Source organism: Zootoca vivipara, chromosome 12 (assembly GCF_965207765.1).
Source record: "Zootoca vivipara chromosome 12, rZooViv2.hap1.1, whole genome shotgun sequence".
NCBI classification, from domain to species: domain Eukaryota; kingdom Metazoa; phylum Chordata; class Lepidosauria; order Squamata; family Lacertidae; genus Zootoca; species Zootoca vivipara.
This window is the reverse complement of record NC_142595.1, coordinates 34,545,864-34,559,711: the sequence shown is the minus strand read 5'-3', so window position 1 is coordinate 34,559,711 and position 13,848 is coordinate 34,545,864. Positions and strand designations below refer to the sequence as shown.

Sequence of the window (13,848 nt, the reverse complement as noted above, 5' to 3'; positions counted from 1 at the left end):
TCCCGTCCTCTCCAGCCAAGCAGGGTAACCGCCAACGCTGCCAGCCCCAGAAGCACAAGGTGGCCGCTGCCGCTGCCACGATATCGTCAGGCCCGCTGGCCCTGTAGCCCCGTCCACGTTCCCACTTTGTGGCCCCTCCCCTCCCGTGCTTCGCCCCGCCCCTGAATGACCATGGCTTGCCCCCCCCTCCTAGTTTTGATCCTGGCTACGCCCCTGGTTGGCTTGGTACATTTATGAACATTTATTACATATCTAAGACCTTAAAATTCTTATAACATGCCATTTAAAACTCGGATAGTAACAGATCTTTGAAGAGCAGCGTGCTGTTTATGGAGCTGGTGGAAGTTGTGGTCCAAAAAACATTTGGAGGGCCCAATTGGGGAAGGCTGTTTTTAATTACTGTGTATTAATTAATGTACCACAGTCATTTTCAATCTGTGTTCCTCGGAGACTTGAACTGGGTTGCTAACTAACCAGACAGAACCACTTTTCACAGCAGTGTGGTTTGTAGGTATTATTAGCTGATGACAGTGTCCACTAAGCAATCCCTTACTTACCGGTAGCAAGTTAAGTATTATCACTTGCTAACAGCTGCAGAAGGGACGCGCGTGGCGCTGTGGGTTAAACCACAGAGCCTAGGGCTTGCCGATCAGGTCGGGGGTGAGCTCCCATTGCTCAGTCCCAGCTCCTGCCAACCTAGCAGTTCTAAAGCACGTCAAAGTGCAAGTAGATAAATAGGTACCGCTACAGTGGGAAGGTAAACAGCATTTCCGTGTGCTGCTCTGATTCGCCAGAAGCGGCTTTGTCATGCTGGCCACATGACCTGGAAGCTGTACACCGGCTCCCTCGACCAATAACGCGAGATGAGCACGCAACCCCAGAGTCGGTTACGACTGGACCTAATGGTCAAGGGTCCCTTTACCTTTACCTTTAATAGCTGCAGAACAAGCTGCCATTAAGAGCACAGGACCAGGGTCCAGTAACAAAGTTGGCAACTGTAACCCTAAAGTCTTTTCCTGCAGGACACAACCACAGAAGGGAGTTGAATGAATTGTTTAGAATCACTCTATTAATATTTTGCACAGGGTGACAGCTAGGCCTCAGAAGAGCACAATTCCATGCTAGCATGCATCCCAGAATACTACGCAGTGTGGAGGCACTGTAGCAGATATGCAGAGGTCCGTCCTCAAAAACAAAACAACAAAGAAAGTAAATCACAGATTAAAGTGTTTTCTGGGGGCAGAAAGTTTGGAACCCACAGTATAGCAGCCCTCTAATATAAACATCACTACCCAGTAGTGATGTATGGAAGTGAGAGCTGGACTATAAAGAAGGCTGATCGCCGAAGAATTGATGCTTTTGAATTATGGTGCTGGAGGAGACTTTTGAGAGTCCCATGGACTGCAAGAAGATCAAACCTATCCATTCTGAAGGAAATCAGTCCTGAGTGCTCACTGGAAGGACAGATCGTGAAGCTGAGGCTCCAATACTTTGGCCACCTCATGAGAAGAGAAGAATCCTTGGAAAAGACCCTGATGTTGGGAAAGATTGAGAGCACTAGGAGAAGGGGACAACAGAGGACGAGATGGTTGGACAGTGTTCTCGAAGCTACGAACATGAGTTTGACCAAACTGCGGGAGGCAGTGCAAGACAGGAGTGCCTGGCGTGCTATGGTCCATGGGGTCACGAAGAGTCGGACACGACTAAACAACAACAATATAAAAATTGGATTCCTGTGACTGGTTCTCATGGCCAGGAAGCTACTTGCTTCTGTAAGAACAATGACTGCATTTTTGCCATGTCACCATTAGGTGGTGACTTATGATTCCAGTGAAACTGACATGTACCGTTTTTGTCAAAAGTCCACCATGATTACAAATCCAGGAAATGACTCTCCCCGCCTGGGAAGTGTGTGCATGTGTGTGAACTGGAGGGGGGCGGGGGAGAGATTTCGTCATTCCGAACCCTCTCGCTAAATTCATATGGGAAATCAGAAGCCTAGCAGTAGAAATACTCAGGACGGGGTGGGAAGAAGTCTCCTAGATCCCTTGCTGGTAGGTTTGCCACTTTTTGCTGCTTTTTGTTTCCAGCAACTGGCACACAGAAGCATTGCTACCTCTGCCTGGGGTGGCAGAGCACAACCTTCTCTCCTCCAAGATAAAACAAGGAACCCCAGTCAATTAAGCAGCAGAAACAAGAACACCACCAGCCCAGCAGAAAGAGAGAATGAAAGTAACCAGAAGACAATAAATAATGGGCTCCAAATACCCTCTGACATGGCAGTGAAAAAAGTCAATGCCAGTACTGTGAGTCAGGCCAAATGAGCATCAGTTCGGTTGTTTCAAAGTTGGCAATGTACTTTTTCTGCAGCCCGCCCCAGTCAATAGTTTCCCATGAATTAAAAATGTTTCTATACTGAATAGATTCATCAGAATAGATTCCACGAACGAATAGATTCCAACAACTCCCAGGGTAGCCCCATGAAAAGTATTTTACAGTAATCTAGTCTGGGCAAGGGGAAGAAATGGAGGCAGTGAGAGATTTTACTTTCTTGGGTTCCATGATCACTGCAGATAGTGAGAGCAGTCATGAAATTAGAAGACACCTGCTTCTTGGGAGAAAAGCAATGACAAACCTAGACAGCATCTTAAAAAGCAGAGACATCACCTTGCCGACAAAGGTCTGTATAGTTAAAGCTATGGTTTTCCCAGTAGTGATGTATGGAAGTGAGAGCTGGACCATGAAGAAGGCTGATCGCCGAAGAATTGATGCTTTTTAATTATGGTGCTGGAGGAGACTCTTGAGAGTCCCGTGGACTGCTAGAAGATCAAACCTATCCATTCTGAAGGAAATCAGCCCTGAGTGCTCGCTGGAAGGACAGATGGTGAAGCTGAGGCTCCAATACTTTGGCCACCTCATGAGAAGAGAAGACTCCCTGGAAAAGACCCTGATGCTGGGAAAGATGGAGGGCACAAGGAGACGGGGACTACAGAGGACGAGATGGTTGGACAGTGTTCTTGAAGCTACCAACATGAGTCTGACCAAGCTGCAGGAGGCAGTGGAAGACAGGAATGTCTGGTCCATGGGGTCACGAAGAGTCGGACATGACTGAACGACTAAACAACAAAAGTTTGGGCACAGAGGTAGCGTTTCCCCTCATCCAACAAGATAATGCTTTCTGCAACATATCACACAATTGTAGAGCTGGAAGGGCCCCTGAGGATCATCTAGTCCAACCCCCTGCAATGCAGGAATCTGCAGCTGTCCCATACAGGGATCAAACCTGCAACCTTGGTGTTATCAGCACCAGGCTCTAACAAACAGAGCTAGCTAGTTATATGTGTAAATCCTCAAAACAAGCACATGTGTTATTTTCTTCAGAATAACTATTTGGTCTCCAAATTTTGCTAGAACTGGCATTATTAATCAACAGGTAAGTTTTCCTAAGTCAAGTGACAGAGTTATTTCATGCTACAAAGCTTTTAAGAACCACAGTCCTATTAAGCACTTTAGGGGCTGCAGCTTAGAGGGGAAAGTGTTGGTTGCAAGTGAATTGAGCCTGCTATCCTATGCACACTTACTTAGAAGTAACCTACTCCATTCCCTCTTACAAAATGCAAGGCCTATCAAGTCCTGGGAGAGGATTGTAGCTCAGGGGTAAAGCAGGAGGTCCCAGGTTCAATCCCCAGCATCTCTCGACAAGCCTGGAAACTATTTCAGTCTGAAATCCTGAACCGCCACTGCCTATCAGTGTCATGTAAACTCTACTGAGCTAGAGGGATCAGTGGCCTGATTCCCCGGTTGCTTCCAAACAACCTGTTTACTAGGCACTCATTTCACTTGGTTTATTGGGGATGTTATACATCACGCAATTGCTTTCCCACACTCTCCAGAATGTTTCCCCATCCCTTTCCTTCCTGCAAAAAGTCTGGTGTTTCATTTTGCTTTAAAGCAAGTTTGCTATGCAAAAGTGTCAAACCCACTTAAATTGCACTGCCCTTAATTTTAAATTGCACTGCCCTTAATTTGCAATATGCCACTGAATCCTACATGCAAAACAGCAACAGTCTTGAAGTACTTGTGATCTATGTCAGATTCTATATGGAATCGGGGCTACTCATGCATGCAAGTTTTTTGTTCCACATGGCATCAAAAATGCAAATCTACCCACTCCCCATTTAACCCAAATTTCTGCTTACCGCATAAAATGTGGCAAGTAAAAAATTAGGGCCTATTTTACCTCTGCAAAAACTGCTGGTCAGCCATGTGTGTGGTGACTAAATATATTGCATATTTCACTGCCACTCCCCGTAATTCTGCTTGTTCCTCACCTGAGCACAACCACTGCCACACTTCTTAATTCTGCTTGTTCTTCACCTGAGCACAACCTAGCCATTTTGTTTCAAGTGGCCTTGGGGTGAATTTGCTGGGACGTCCAACCCTGGGAACATTGGCAACTGTCTTGAATGTTTTCCACTTTCGAATAATCTTTCTCACTGTAGAATGATGGACTTAAAATTGGTTGGAGGTGGCCTTATAACCCTTCCCAGTTTCATGGGCAACAATTGCTTCTCAAAAAGCACTGCTGATGTGTTTCCTCCTTGGCATTGCGCTACAACACACCCAAATGCTCCAGGCCAGCAAACTGAAACTTCATCTTTTATAGAGGTGGGCACATTTGCTCATGATCAATTAAGCAAAGGCATTTGATTAGCTGCTACTTAGCTTCTTAATTGCTATGGAAGCAGTAAGGGCGTATTTTGTTTTTCTCCATTTTGGCTTTATTTCTGTTAAATAAATCATGCCACGGTGTTATATATCATGTGCTGTTGTCCATCCGAGGTTGTATTTACCTAATTTTCAGACCTGCTAAGGAAAGATGATTTCCTCATAGCCAGCTGCCTCGGTCTGGCTTCTGGTACAGTACCTGCTGGTCAGATACCTCTGGGAAGCCCACGAGGCCTTGAAAACAAACAAACACAAGCCCTTTGGTGTAGCTTCCTGCTCTCTGGTCTTCCCACGACTTGCTGCCTCTGTAGCAATTTATTTAGGGCTAATTTATCCTCCACGAATTTGCTTTAGAATCTAAACGAGTGACCCTCCCTGCCCGCATCTCGAGGAAGTAAACTTGTGCGTCGTTCCTTGTTTTGCAACATTATCACCCGGACCCCTAAGAAAGGTATCGCGCGCCCTTTCCCGGTCCCGTTTCCTGCTTGGCGGGGTGTGTGCTTGTGTGTCTGCGTGGCCTGTGTGAACACTAAGCCCCGCCCCTTCCAGCCCTCGGCTCCTCCCCTCGTGGAACTGACTCACTGCTGCTAATTTAATTCCTCTGCTCATTCCAAGGATTCCAGAGGAAAACTGTCACCTTTCCAAAATACCACGCAGGCCTGTTGCTCCTCTGCGCGCACCACCACGCTGCTCTTCTTCCAATTTCCAATCCCAAGGAGTGGGCAGGAACCTCCTGGATGAGTCAAAATTAACCCTAGCGGTGAAGAGCTTTTATTCTCTTTTTATCACGCCCCCCCCTTTCCCCTCCTTAAAGCAAAGTTCAGGGAAAGTTTCTCCTTTACGTTCTCTCCCCCCCCCCCGCCTCCACTAGCGCGCACAAAACCGGCCTCTTGGGTATCTTCTGAAAGTAAGTAATATTTCCTCCCCTCCTCCCAATCATTCGTTCTGTTTAATTTCCTTCTTGGGAGCAAGCCCTGACAGGGAATATTTCGATTTAAACGTGCATCTGGTGGTGAGCTGTGATTTAGCTTTTGATTTTGGTTTGCAGGGAGGAAAAATGTTGCTTGCAACTTTTCTTCTTTTGCGGGAAAAGTCTACCAACACTTTAATTTTAATTTAAAGAAGTGGAAGACTGGAAGCGTGAGGGTTTCTGTATGCGTACATAAATATTTTGTGGTTTTAATTTATATTATGTATAGGTGCTAATATAGATATAGATATATATGTACTGAGATGTGTGTGTGTGTGTGTGTGTGTGTGTGTGTGTGTGTGTGTCACTGGATTGCTTGGGACTATGTTTTCAAAAGATCTTTATAATATCCAGTAATTTGTGTGAATTTCACGCTGTATTCTTTAATTTTGCACGTAAGTAGTAAGAGGTTGCCGCCGTTAACCCTCTTAATATATACAGTATAAATGTTTTTGAATGTGAAATCTCGAAGCAGAGAGATGGGGGGATGAAGTACCACACCTTTTTAAATGGCTTGATTGTGTGCCTGTGAATTTCTCTTTGTCTGAGTAAAGGACAGGGGCTATAACTTTTTGTCTGAAAGCCTAGAGTTCATTAGGTTGCTTGCAAGGGCCAATTGTGTGAATCCTGTCGTGTGGTTTTGATAGCGTTTCAATGGAGGGCGGAGATGGGTTTGTTCCAGATTTTATTTTGTTAAGCTTGATCCTCCTTTTGAAAGGGATGTAGTGTGTGTTTGTGCTTTAACTTTTCCCATCTCCTCTCTCCCTCACAATGTCAGCCATTAAGGGAGGGTAGTCTTTATCTTACCTGATCTATACATTCCCCACTGCCCCAAGGGGTCAACAAACACTTCCTGAAGTCCTCTGCCTATTTTACTTGTAAGCCACACACAATGGGAATTACTTCTGAGTAAACAGGGGGGGGGGGGAAGTACCCTCCTTCAAAGGTATCTGTGAGTGTGTGAGTGGTGATTCAGAGACTTCTGAGCAAGGAGAAGCCTCTTTTAAAAAATCAAAATGTAGAAATTCTGATTTGTGGGCTGCCTGGTTAGTGTTGTTAGGAAATAACTGAGCCCACACAGGCCCAAAGCAAGGCTTCTTTTTTGAAATGTTCTGTAAAAGGGAAAACCTCAAACGTATGTCATGCCTACTGTGTTGTGGATGGCCAAGATCTGAAATATAAAAAGTGTCATCTGGCAATCCTGGTTCTAGGGCAATGGTGATCCAACTTCAGGCTTGAAGGATCTACTTCATTTTTTTACTGCAACCCTGAGATCCCTCAGCCAGAGCCAGATGCAAAATGGTGGTTCGGGAAGTGGAGCCAGTTCTCTTCTGCTGCCCGTGAGTGGGAGAACCAGCTTACAATAAGATTCCCTTGTCCAAAACTCTGGAGAGCTGTCGTTGGTCAGTGTGAACAGTACTGCACTAGATGCACCCATGGTCAAAGCTGGTATAAGGCAGCTTCTGAATAAGAGTCCACAATGGATTGTAACAATAAGCAATCAAGCTGTCCAGCAAAACTATACAAAGACCAGGGCAACCACATACACTCAGGTTAATGTATGATCTACTGTAAATTATCCAAATAGCTAATGGTAGTAGAGTTGCAGGGGGTAATTTTAGACCTGCGACTTATTAGTCCTTGTAGATAGAAATGTGTGCCTCTTAGGTCAAAATGTTGGAAGCCCCTTCCACATTTGGGGGTTCTCTGCCCCTTCTTCTGAGCAGGAATCCTGCCCCCCCCCCCAAAGTCCTGCCCTGGTGGCATTACTGAGAAGTAGAGCTGCCATCTGCCTGCCCTTTATTTTAGGTGGTTCAATTCCCTCTCAGTTCCCACCCCAGTTTGTCAAAGGCCCTTTGCTAGAGTTAGCTGTCATCTCCCTGAGTTCCTCACATTCAAGCCCGTAGCATCATTGAATATTTTAAAAAACAGACTTCTGTGTTGCGTCCAACGCTAGCCCTACACAGTGTAGTAGTCCCAACCGAAACTAATGGAAATGATTAACTTTGGGCTCATTAATTTCAGCTGCGTCGATCCTGAGTTGGTTAAAAATACAACCCTGTGTCTCCAAAGGTTGTCTTATTTCAGGCTGGTTTTCTCAGGAACATGTAACACTGGGGGAGTTTTGTTAAGCCCTGGGGAAAATTTGCCAGTCTGCCTGTCCTGTATGTATAGGTAGAGTTGCGATTGAATGTTCTGTGTGCCACATCTAGTGAGCAGGTGTGTTGGCGCTGAAACTGTTGTATGCTTCATGTCATGGCTGCAGCCTGCAAGCAAGGATGGGCCAGTAAATGTGTGTGTATGAGAGGGGTGGGGGGTGGGCAGGTTGGATACTGCAGTTTCCATTTGCACAAGACCTTGATGTGACTTGTTCCAAAAACAAACATGACCTTTCACATGGGTGCATGGGTTTCTCAAATTACAGGATGAGGTTGGGGCCCATTGCTGCTTTGCGGAGGGCAGCTTGCTTTTCTTAACTTCCATGCAACTTTTTTTCTTTTCCTTTGCACATGAAAATTTGTAGAAAGCAAATCAAAACACAGCATTTGAGGCACTTTGGAGTTGTGTATTCGTAGCCACCTGAGACTGATCCTGCTGTGTGTGTCTGCTGCAAACTCTGCAGAACAGTTAAACTTTGGGGATGGGAAGTCTAGATCCCACATTTGTCTTTTGAAGTTTTACTCCATTTTGCAGGCTCTACACAGGATCAAAATTATTTTAGCATTTCCTCAGTTCGTGGCATACAAAGGCATTGAATGAGACCTACCCTCTGGTTTGACTTGTTCTCAAAATGGAGTCTTCATAAACTCCTTTATTTAAAAAAGAAAACTTTAGCCCCCAACAACAATTGCTGGAGCTCTTTCTCCATGCATCCTTTTCCTTTTCTTTATTTTAGCTTTATTTGGGTTTACCACCTGCATTAAGAGCCTTCCAAAATAACAGTCTGCAGGATCTGTTAGAAAAATGGTTTTTATTAGAAAGGTATTGCTGTTGTTGTTTAGTCGTTTAGTCGTGTCCGACTCTTCGTGACCCCATGGACCATAGCATAGAAAGGTATATAGATGGTAAAATGTGTAGCTCAATCGTATGCTTACTCCCAGGTAAGATTTGAACCATGCCATCTAATTCTAAGGGATGTGAGTGGCGCTGTGGTCTAAACCACTGAGCCTAGGGCTTGCCGATCGGAAGGTCGGCGGTTCGAATCCCCGCAACAGGGTGAGCTCCTGTTGCTGAGTCTCAGCTCCTTTCCCCCTAGCAGTTCAAAAGCATGTCGAAGTGCAAGTAAATAAATAGGTACCCCTCTGGCGGGAAGATAAACAGTGTTTCCGTGCGCTACTCTGGTTTCGCCAGAAGCGGCTTAGTCATGCTGGCTACATGACCCGGAAGAACTGTCTGCAGGCAAACATCAGCTCCCTCGGCCAGTAAAGCAAGATGAGCACCGCAACCCCAGAGTCATTCACGACTGGACTTAACTGTCAGGGGTCCTTTACTTTTTTAAAATCTAATTTTAAACCAGTAAAAGGTAATGGGCCCCTGGATGGTTACCAGTAAGTCTAGTCAAAGGCGACTTTGTGGTTGCAGCACTCATCTCGCTTTCAAGCCGAGGGAGCCGACATTTGCCCACAGACAGCTTTCTGGGTTATGTGGCCAGCATGACTAAACCACTTCTGGCGCAACAGGACACTGTGACGAGTGCCAGAGCCACAGAAATGCCTTTTACTTTCTCGCCGCAGCAGTACCTATTTATCTACTTGCACTTGCGTGCTTTCAGACTGCTATGTTGGCAGGAGCTGGGGCAGAGCAATGGGAGCTCAGCCTGTCGTGGGGTCGGATTTGAACTGGCAAGTCCAAAAGGCTCAGTGGTTTAGACCACAGCTCCACCCACGTCCCTAAACCAGTGTGTTGCAGTGGCTTCAGCTGTTTTGCAAGACAACTCTCATCAAATCCAGGTTGCGGAAGACTGGGTTGGACTAGGACCAGGGAGGCCCAGGTTCACATATCTATCCTGCCAGGAAACATGCTAGCTGACCTTGGGCCAACTACTACCTCTCAGCCTAACCTACCTCACAAGGTTGTTCAGAAGATAAAAGGGAGTCTGGAAAGAACCATGTATGCTAGCTAGCTGAGTACCTTGGAGGAGTGGGATATGAAATATATAATTTACTCAGAAATAGCTGGCGTTCGTGGGATTTACTCCCATCTAATATAAATTGTAGCTGTAGGCTCCATTCATTAATACTATACCTTTAATTCCAGTAGTGCAGAGTCAAAAGAGCATAATTTTGCTGTGGAACATGGTGAAAAGAAACAAAGGCTGCTGGAAAATGCTAAGAGAAAAAAGTACCGGTACTCAAATACTGAAAATAGATACTCTGTACACTGATTTGTATAGTTACTTTTCACTTAAGAGCTACAGTTCCCCTTAAACTACAGTTCCTAGCAAGCTGTATCTTTAAAATGTGTTTTAAATGTATGCTGATACGTATGTTTAGCAATTTGTGGCCCCCTTGACAACCCAAAAGGAGAGAGAGAACCAACTCTTTCATAGTATACAAAAGCTCTTCTGTCTGCTTGAATGAAGGCAACTCCCCCCCCCCTTTTGCCAGAGATAGACAAGTGGCTATTACAAGTCTCTCGGAGCTGTTTATAAACAGAGTTTATATATCAAGCACTTAGTTCTTCCTCAGTAAATAACACTTTCAAGCAGTTTTTCTTTCGGATTTCTGCAGTGCAATATGGATACCCTCTCCTTTCCTTTGTTCCATCCTTGTGTGGAAATATGCCAGAGCAAGTGGGGTATCGACTAAATGTCAACTCAAAATGTCTGCGGCAAGATGCTTCAATTTGGATTGTCCAGATGATGATATTCTTCATTGTACACTCATATTGGTTTATGCGGAGATGGTACTTGTGCAGAACTGTTATAGGCGTCCTTTCCCCCACATATGAGTTATATGTTCAATGTCTGCCTTTCTTTCGAACCTTTGTTTTGTTGCCAATTTCCTTTGTTCCAGATGACTCTACTGCTCAGCTTTCCCAAAACTCTGAAAATCTCTTAAATACTGTAGTATAAGTGGTTTCGAGATTGCAGCAGTACAGGAAATCCAGTTGGGTGGGACAACCCAACCCCCAACCCCCTAGAGGAGACGTGAAGGAAGCTGTTCCCTCTGGATTTGTTGTAGATGGGAAGTTTGTCAGACGAGCCTAGTTCCCTCCCCATTTCACCCAGCCCCTTTGCCACTTAAAAATCAGTGCAAAAGCAAAAAAAACCAAAATCAGTTGTTCTAACTTCCACAACGCATGTCCTTGGCCTGGCTCTGAGGAAGTTTGTGGTTGTGATTAATCTCACGCCAGGGAAGTGCCTTTCTTCGTAAAAAGTTTTATCCGTCTGGGAAGGTTGCAGCTGTTGGGAGCCTTCTGGCGGCGGCGGTGGTGGTGGTGCAGGGTTAGCAAAGGAAATAAAGGCCCACAATCCTAAAAGGCGGGGTAGGGTGGGGGGAATCTGATCACAGATTAAAGAGCCAGCCCCCTTCCTGTCTTTTAACGCAAGACGTAATCCATGCTGGAAGGCTTCTTTGTCTTGCTGCTGATTGTGCTCCCAGGGGTTACTTGAACTGGCGTAGGCAGGTGAAGAACTGGGTTTCCATTTGAAAATGGAGAGGCCTACACCTTTTTGTTCTTTCTTTCCCCGATCAATCTGGTTTCTCTGGAGGAGACTTATTTGGCCTACGCTGGACTTTCCACTCAGACAACAACTACTACAACCCAGTTTTTGCTCTTTACATTTCAACCCTGCTCGCCTCTCCAATCCAGTACAAATTTCTCACTCCCACCAACACCAGGGGTGGCTAGAGGCTTCCGGGGTCTACAGTAGACCTAAGATCTACTGACTGGCCACCGCCTCCCCAATATGAGGCAAACCTTGCTATGACAACTGTCAATTAGAATGTCTCCCCCCCACCCCAAACGGAGAAACATGCTGTTTTCTTCAGCACCCTTAAAAGTTTGCCACTTTGACTTCATTTGTTTTATTTGTAGGGGGTGCTGTCTTCCCCCTTGTTGCTCTGTGTCCATATGACTCCCCCCACCCCATATAGGTATTGATGCCAAAGGCCAATCCACCCACCTCAGTTCTCTCATGTTGTTGTTGGCATCTGTCTGTCTCAAGAGACAATGGAGTGTGCCTCCAGGGGTGAAGTCAAACTGCTGCATTAGCAGCCCTGAAGTGATATCCCCTCAGTGCATGCCTGGGCAGTGTGTATGGCGGTCCTGGGCTGCCCAGACAAGACCCCCTTGCTTGGACTCTCTGATGTTGTCCAAAGGAAAGCAGAGCAATATTTTTGGCATTGGTTTTGGTTGCAGGAGTTGCTGGAAGGAGGCGTTCAAGGCGCCATCCAACCATCTTAGGGACTCCATTCCAGATTTGTATAGGGTTTACTCCTTAGCCGGTACTCGGCACCTTTCTCCCCAAACAGGGAAATGGTCCTTTAGGCTTCCCTTCCTCCACCATGAATAGAAACAATTCACATAATACATTTAAAGCTCTATGATACCACTTGAAAAAGTTGTGGCTTCCCCTAAAGAATTCTGGCAGCCGCAGCTTGTTGAGAGTGTGGAGTAGAGACCCCTATTCCTCTCCCAGGGCTACCATTCCCAGAGTGGTTTTAACAGTCAACCCCTCTTCCCAATGAACTCTGGAAGATTGTAGCTCTGCAAGGGAAATAAGAGTCTCCTAACAACTCTCTGCACCTTCACGAATCATAGTTCCCTAGTAGATATGGTGGCTGAGCGGTGGTGAGGCCTAGACAGATAAGGCCTCTTAAGAAACTTCTATCTTAGATCTACTGCTCTGTTAGTTTTCAATAGGTAGGCCTGCTGTCTACCTACGGGTGAAACTGGCACCCAGATAACATCTTTCCACTGCTCACATAAACCCTGTCCTATGCCTGGCCTCCCTTCACCTCCTCCAGACCTTAATTAATTGCACTGCTGCTATGATCAACTTCACAACCTTCTCCTCACTGTGTTTCACTAAAAACAACAACTCCCCCAAAACCAGGTTAACAACATGGGACTACACTTCAGGGTTTCTGTACATTACCTCTTCACTTCCTCCAGGAAAATGGGCATAAGAACAGTACTTGGCAGGGCAGGTGTAACCCACACTCTTAGCCATAGGCCTTTCCCTTGCAATATGGGTCTATTATGCTATATCATGTTCACAAATTGAGAAGAAAATCCATTTTCCCCCCGTATGAAATAAGTCCTTAGGGCATGAGCGCCTGACTTACTGCTAATTTTTAATTGACATACTACTGCCTAATCACAGCTACACTAAATCCAACATACTTGAACTTTCTGTTGGGCAGCAGTGAGGAGTAGTCAAGGCGTCACAAACCAATACAGTAGTCAATAATGATAATGGGAGTTTCACTCTAGCCTCTGACTCAATGGCTTGAACCGCTTTCCTAAATGTCAGTCATTTGGGTGGGATTTCACTCACAGGCTGCAAACATTGAAAAGTAGACGGCTTGTTCCCACGAAACAAATTGAGAATTGGGGGCTGCACATTTTTCCCTCTTGGGTTCTACAGAAGCTAGAAAAGGGGGGGGGTTGTAATCTGGGAGAATCTGCTGGTGTCGAAACCCTTCCTTGTCACAGCTAAAACTTGAGATGTTGGTCCTTAGCCTTGCTGTCTCACTTATGGTAAATACTCTTTAAATACAGGGTAGTTTTATCAGCAGCTATTACTCATTGCTAAATTGAACCTCTGCTATTAGAGGTAATATACCTCTGTTTATGAAACACAGAGATAAAAGAGTGGGGGATATTTGTTCCTTTGTGCTCTAGTTATAAGTTTATCAGGGGCATCTGATAGCCACTGCTGCTGAGACAATGCTGGACAACAAATATTATTTGCCTTGCTGCTTCCAATCAGTTCTCAGGTCAGCATAGGAATGGGCAACTTAACTCATGATAGAAGTATATAGGGTCTATCCCACTGTCATTTTAGGACCTGGGAGACCAGGGCTCAAATCCCACCTTGGGCATGGAGCTCACTGGGTGATGTTGGACAGTCACTGCCTCTCTCAGACTAACCTACCTCGCAGGGTTGCTGTGGGGATTAAATGAGGAGGAGGGAGAACCAT

General features: G+C 45.6%; 2 protein-coding genes across 14 annotated transcripts in view; one reads left to right on the top strand and one right to left on the bottom strand.

The window, feature by feature from the left end:
- Positions 1 to 5,461, bottom strand: part of DKKL1 (dickkopf like acrosomal protein 1) — a 24,676-nt gene extending 19,215 nt beyond the window's left edge. For 2 of the 5 annotated variants that reach the window (XM_088655286.1, XM_088655288.1), the window contains exon 1: positions 5,311 to 5,441. The gene's annotated coding sequence lies outside the window, so the exon portion shown is untranslated. Of the gene's footprint in view, positions 1 to 4,853; positions 4,985 to 5,310 lie in introns of those variants that run through there. The other 3 variants (XM_035134756.3, XM_035134753.3, XM_088655287.1) reach the window with 3 other exon arrangements.
- The window catches only part of TEAD2 (TEA domain transcription factor 2), a 24,307-nt gene continuing 15,794 nt past the window's right edge, over positions 5,336 to 13,848 (top strand). For 6 of the 9 annotated variants that reach the window (XM_088655283.1, XM_088655282.1, XM_035134747.3 and 3 more), the window contains exon 1: positions 5,348 to 5,635. The gene's annotated coding sequence lies outside the window, so the exon portion shown is untranslated. Of the gene's footprint in view, positions 5,636 to 13,848 lie in introns of all 9 variants that reach the window. The other 3 variants (XM_088655281.1, XM_035134751.3, XM_088655284.1) reach the window with 3 other exon arrangements.